Genomic DNA, 7,116 nt, shown 5'->3' with positions numbered 1-7,116 from the left:
TTGGAAACAACTAGAGAATAATATGAAACGGTTTGGAATCAATTAGGTAAGGCACTGTAGTAGCCTAGGGCTTTGGGCAGAAATCCTAAACCTCATCTGAAAATTGATGGGGTTAGATTTAAGGTAGTCTAAGGTCTTTTTCAGCTTGAAATCTATGATCCTATTGGTAGAAGCAATACATGTTGTATGGGTAAGAACAGAGAGATGGAAGTATTGATTGGAGTCATCAGAGCTGTTCTTAGAAGATGAAATTAGGGGATTAATAAGAAGCTTTCAGATGTTTTATCAAGTTCCAGGCTATGGATAAAAATCTTTTATCTAGTTCTATCCCATTATCATTTTCACCTATGCTGTATCTATCCTATATGTTCATATATTTATATGTTCTTTTGAATGCAAGCTTCTTGAAGTCAGGAGCTATTTTTGCCTTTTCTTTCATTCTTTGGCTCTCAGCTCAGTGATGGACATATAATGAAAGATTAAAAAACGCTTGTTGGTTGATTGTTGGTAGAAGTTGGGGAGGTATGGACAGAATTGTTGGTTGCCTCCTTTTCTGTTTTAGAAACAACTTTTTTCCTTAGGATTCTCTGAATCCCTTCAACTCTTCCCCAACTGTTTCATAAATGACTACCCTTAATTCCTTATCCCACAGAAAAACTCTACTAACTGTTGTTTATGGAGGTCCCCAGGGAATCCAAGTTGTAATAGAAACTGTGTTTACTTCAGTACCTGTACCTTCCAACTTCTACTGGGTTTTTTTTAATACCCTGATTTAACTTCCTATCTCTTCCATGAAGCCTCCTTTCACCACTTGCAACCCACATAATTAATGTATGAGTAAGGTACTGTGTTTCTGATGGAGCAAAAGAGGTCTGGTCTGTGAGATAGCCTGCAAACCCCCGATGTAGCATCTCTGAGGTTAGCTTCACTGCCTGTTTTCTTCTGCTACACACTAGCCTGGCGCTTTGGAGTAGTCTGGGATTTTGGAGAAAAACTGAAACCTCCAAAGGGATGTGGTTGGGGAAGCAGAAGGGAACGAGAGGACAAGGGAGGGGATGAGAGCAGGGGAACAAAAGTTTAGTGCCCAATGTAGCATCCTCCTTAGGCAGAAAGATCTCAGTTACTGACACATACTCTCACTTCGTAGCCTCAGCCTAGAGCTCTACCTACCTCACTGCCAAGGTTAAAAGGAATAAGCTTGGATTCATCTTCAATGCACTGATTGCTCCCCACTCCCACCTCCATCCCCATTCTTCTTCAAACCATTTCCTCCAGAAGCTGACCCCCAACTTATTTCCTCTTAGAAGCCTTCCCTACTTAATAATAGTTGGCATTTACACAATGCTTTGCAGCTACCAAGCACATTACATCCATTATCTTATCCTACCCAATAGCCCTGGGAAGTATTCTCATTTGACTCTTAGAGGTTAAGTGGCTTACTCAAGGTCTCACTGCTAATAAAAAGAGGAGCCACTGCTTGAAGCAGAGGACTTTTGGTTCCAAATCCAGTGTCCTTTCTACCGTGTCATGCTGCCCACCCTCCCTTCTGCCCTGCCCCCACACTGATTATTCCTCTAGTCTGGCCCCTCAGCACTTAAGGAGACCATTTTCCACTATATCATTACGGATGTCACTTTGCAAGTGTTCTTAAGTAATTTGATGTATTGTAATAACAATAACTCACATTTATGTACCACTTCAAGGTTTGCAAACATCTTTATGAACGTTCTTTCTTAGAATTGCCATGCCATTGAATTCTAAAATTTTTGATTGATATCTTTTTGTTTTGCATCATTCTCATTTCTGAATGTATTCCACACTTCCCCTACCCAGCCAACTATCCCTTGTAATAACAAGAAACAACACACTAAAATAAAACTTAAAAAGAGAAGGAAAAGACAATTCAGCAGTTCAGCAGAACTGGTTAATGCCATTAACTAAGTGTGACCATATATGCAAGGTTTCACACCCAAAAGCTCCCATTCCTCACTCCAGCTTCATTAAAGGAAAGGAGGTATATTTTCTTACCTCTTCTTTCAGGACAAGATGGGTAACAAAGAATTTTTATGACTGGATAAAGATCATACAATCAAAGATTTTAAGTTGGCCATTCTGCATCATTTCACAGATAAGAAAACTGCAGCTAAGAGTCATTAAATAACTTGTCCAAGGTACCACAGCTAGTAATGGTTGGGACAGGATTTGAATTCTGGTAGTTCTGATATCAAGTCTAGTGCTCTAGGAGCTAGGATTTAGAACTAGAAGGGATCTCTGAGGTCATCTAGTTCTATATCTTCTTTTGACAGATTAAAAAACTGAGGGCTGATGATTTCAGGCTGATGAAATCAGGATGATTTCAGAGAGTTCTGGAGAGACTTATATGAATTAATGCTAAGTGAAATGAGCAGAACCAGGAGATCATTGTACACAGCAACAAGAAGACTGTACAATGATCAATTCTGTGGCGCTCTTCAAGAATAAGATGATTCAAACCAGTTCCAATTGGTCAGTGATGAAGACAGCCATCTACACCCAGAGAGAAAATTATGGGAAATGAGTGTGGACCAAAACATAGCAGTTTCACTCTTTCTGGTATTGTTTGCTTAATTTTTGTTTTCCTTCTCAGGTTTTTTTTCTTTCTAGATCTTATTTTTCTTGTGCAGCAAGATAACTGTGTAAATATGTATACATATATTGGATTTAACATATATTTTAACATGTTTAACATGTATTGGACCACCTGCCATCTGGGGAGGGGGTGGGGGGAAGGAGGGAAAAATTGGAACAGAGTTTTGCAAGGGTCAATGTTGAAAAAATTACCCATGCTTATGTTTTGTAAATAAAAAGCTATAATTTAAAAAAAAAACTGAGGGCCAGAAAATTAAAAGTGTATTGATCAAAAAAGGCACATAATGAGTCAGTGGCTGGGCTCAAATCGCATCTCAATGTTATTCAACCTGACATATGAGCAAAGCACCTCTGATGGAATTTCCCAGTATTGAGAGACTGAGGTACATATTTCTGGGAAATAATGGAAATGTCTTAGAGTCGCTATGGATCATGAGTTGACATTCTGTGGTTCCTATCTACTATGCTCATGGTTTAGTGAAGCCTTTTTTGATTGGCTATATAACTGCATTAGGAAATGCCTTTAGAAAAGCACTAGCCACCATAATCTTGACCATTTTCTCTTCTTCCACCATTCCTTGGTTTGACTTCATCACTGATGGCATATGGTAAAAGATACTGCTGCAAGGGGAGACTTTCTAAGGTCATGTGGATCTGGGAAACAGACTTCATTTTTTCCTGCTTAGTATTTAGAGATTAATTTAGATGTTCTGACTTTGTGAGTTATGAAAGATCAGGGAATCGAGCCCCCAGAAATCTGAGTCCAAGCCAAGTTTTGCAACCATCCCAGCACTGATGCCCAGAGAAATAAGAAATATCCAAAGTGACCTTTGGGAAATAGCCCAAATTAGACAAGGATGCATCCAGATTTGATGTTGCATTTGGATCTGAATGTAATGGAACCAATGCAATATAGAAGATGAGCTAAAGCACAGATTACTCTCTCAAGAGACTGGAGTAATATAATGGAGAGTCAGTCAGCCAGTCAACTAGCATTTATTTTTTAAAATAAAGCTTTTTATTTTCAAAACATATGCACGGGTAATTTGACAACATTGACCCTTGAATAGCCTTATGCTTTGGATTTTCTCCTCCTTACCCCCAACCCCTCCATTAGATGGCAAGCAATTCAATATATGTTAAACGTTAAAATATATGTTAAATCCAATATGTATAAACATATTTATATAATTCTCTTGCTGCACAAGAAAAATCAGATTAAAAAAAGAAAGTAAATGAGTAAGAAAACAAAATGTAAGCAAACAACAACAAAAAGAGTGAAAATGTTATGTTGTGGTCCACATTCAGTTCCTACAGACCTCTCTCTGGGTGTAGATGGCTCTTTTCATCACAAAGATCATTGGAACTGGCATCAATTATCTCATTTGATTGGGTAAGAGCCATGTTCATCAGAATTAATCATCATATTATCTTTTGTTGCCGTGTACAATGATCTCCTGGTTCTGCTCATTTCACTCAGCATCAGTTCATGTAAGTCTCTCCAGGCCTCTCTGAAATTATCCTGCTGATCCATTTCTTATAGAACAATAATGTTCCATAACATTCATATACCACAACTTATTCAACCATTCTCCAATTGATGGACATCCATTTAGTTTCTAGTTTCTGGCCACTACAAAGAGACCTGCCACAAACATTTTTGCACATATGGGTCCCTTTCCCTTCTTTAAAATCTCTTTGGGATATAAGCCCAGTAGTAACATTGCTGGGTCAAAGGGTTTGCACAGTATGATAACTTTTTGAACATAGTTCCAAATTGCTCTCCAGAATGGCTGGATCCATTTTCAACTCCACCAACAATGTATCAGTGTTCCAGTTTTCCCACATCCCCTCCAACATTCATCATTATTTTTTCCTGTCATCTTAGTCAATCTGACAGGCGTGTATTGGTATCTCAGAGTTGTCTTAATTTGCATTTCTCTTATCAATAATGATTTAGAGCACCTTCTCATATGATTAGAAATAGTTTTAATTTCTTCCTCTGAAAATTGTCTGTTCATATCCTTTGATCATTTATCAGTTGGAGAATGGCTTGGATTCTTATAAATTTGAGTCAATTCTCTATCTATTTTAAAAATGAGGCCTTTATCAGAACCCTTAAATGTAAAAATGATTTTTCAATTTATTGCTTCCCTTCTGATCTTGTCTGCATTGTTAACTAGCATTTAATAAGCACCTAATATCTTCCAAGCTGGGTGGCAAAGTGGATAGAACATTGGATCTGGGATCAGACTCATCTTCCTGAGTTCAAATCCAGACTCATACACTTACTAGCTGTATGACACTGGGTAAGTCACTTAACCCTGTTTACCTCAGTTTCCTTATCTGTAAAATGAACTGCAGAAGAAAAAGACAAAGCACTCCAATATTTTTACAAAGAAAAACTTAAATTGGGTCAAGTAGTTTGGATGTGACTAAAGCACAATTGAACAAGAGATGTTCCAGGAATTATACTAAATGTTGGGGAAACAAAGTAAGGCAAAAAACAATCCTGCTCTCAAGCGTGTGCTTTGAAGTGTTGGCAGGAAATGTTATATCTTTTAAGTTATAATACCTTAAGATATTTTATCTTTGAAGTAAATATTTCTTTGTGAAAGCTCATTGCCCTTAAATGAAACCTGATCACTATTCAGTCTCTGGAAGCTAACAGGGATAGGAACATAACTGGCAGGGCTTAACCTGATAGCATTAAATAAGAGTACTCCTGATGAATAAATGGAGAAGAGAATCAACATTTATATAACATCTACTACATGTCAGGTGCTATGCTAAGCATCTTACTTTCTCATTTGATCTTCACAAAAGCCCTGAGTTAAAAACTATTATTAGGCCTATTTTATAGTTGAGGAAACTGAGGTAAGCAGGGTTAAGTGATTTGCTCAAGATCATGCAGCTAGTAAGTGTCTGAGGCTGAATTTGAATTCAGCTTTTCCTGACTCCAGGCTTTGTATTCAATCCACTGCACTGCCTTGTTTCTCCACAGAGATGCGCATTGAGCCAGTGAGGTCAGAGCAAACTTGCAACATCAGGTTTCCCAACCTTAGGTCTTTTCCAACTTTCAGGGTTTTTTGTCTCATGGACAAAACAAGTCTGGTTTGGAAGTCTGGTAAAACTTACGAATCCCTTCTCAGAATAATGTGTTTAAATGCATAAAATACATAGGATTATCAAGGACTCAAATATGTTGAAATAAAAGTGTATTTTTTTCTTATTCAAGTTCTCAGACCCCTGAATTTTATTCACAAACATCCCTGGACTAGAGTGTCTAGGATGAATAGGTAGATGTGGACAAGACTTGGCTTTCATACAAATGGCATCTTTCTATCAGAAGCACTAATCCCTACCACTGTCCTAGAAACAGCATTACCTGAGTTGAGTATGGAGGAAAGGAAGGTAGAAAGAATTGGGCCAGTGACTTTTCATTTTTTTAAACCAAAAAAATGAACAAAAAACATTTTGGACAAAATGTTTTACAGTGTTTGCTTAAGAAGGGATGGCAGACAACTGGTATACTTTCTCCATTCTGCAATAGTTTTGTAGCCTTTAAGGGATAGTTCAGAGGTGGAACCAAAGGCATAGTATGCAAATTTATTATAATAAATGTTAATAAGCCTGTCACCCAAGGTAAGACTGGGAGAGGAAACGAGGGGTTTTATTGTAGTATGAATCTGAAGAAGGACTGCATTGGGGAATTCTTTGCTTTGCCCATGGGGAATTTCTCTACTTGAATAAGCAGGAGGTTTTGTTTGTTTGGGGATTTTTGTTTTTGTTTTTACAAAGAGATCTCTTCTGAGGTGGGGGTTAATGCCTCTGAGAGAAAGGTGCTATTTGTATGAAAGTCAAGTCTTGTCCATACCTACTACACATCCTAGACACTCTAGTCCAAGAATGTAGATGGATAGAATTTAGGAGGTCTGAGAACTTGAGTGAGAAAAAATACGTTTTTATTTCAATGTTTTGGGATCCTTGATAATTCTATGTATTTTATGTAAGATGGTCCATAGATATATCCCCTCTAGGGGGTAAATTCTAACATACTTGGAAGAGCATAACCAGTAATGGTATAATGAATCCTGGAGAATCTTGGGGACTTGAAAAGTTAGAGGGATGTTTGATTGTTTCCCTCCCTAGCCAATGTAATTCTGGGGTGTCAGGGGAAGAGACATCCTCCCCAGCAGCTACTGATTATGGCTCAGAAGAGAAAGGGGTTGTGGTATAGAAAAGCAGCACACCATTGATGGAGAACCCCTGTTGTCAGCTCCTGAGCAAGAGCCAGGGGAAAATGGCCCTATTTTCTGATAGGTATTGATAAGGATGATTGTTCCTGCTAGAGGAAGCTGGATAAGTGGTCAATTCTCCCACATTTCACTTCTCTAGTAAATTCATTCATAGGATCATAGATGCAGAACTAGAGGAACATTTGAAGATTATTTAATCCTTGTTGTATAAAGGTGAAGTCCGGAAAAT

This window comes from Sarcophilus harrisii, chromosome 3 (assembly GCF_902635505.1).
Source record: "Sarcophilus harrisii chromosome 3, mSarHar1.11, whole genome shotgun sequence".
In the NCBI taxonomy this organism is placed as follows: domain Eukaryota; kingdom Metazoa; phylum Chordata; class Mammalia; order Dasyuromorphia; family Dasyuridae; genus Sarcophilus; species Sarcophilus harrisii.
The sequence above is the reverse complement of the archived record's forward strand: the minus strand, read 5'-3'. Positions refer to the sequence as shown.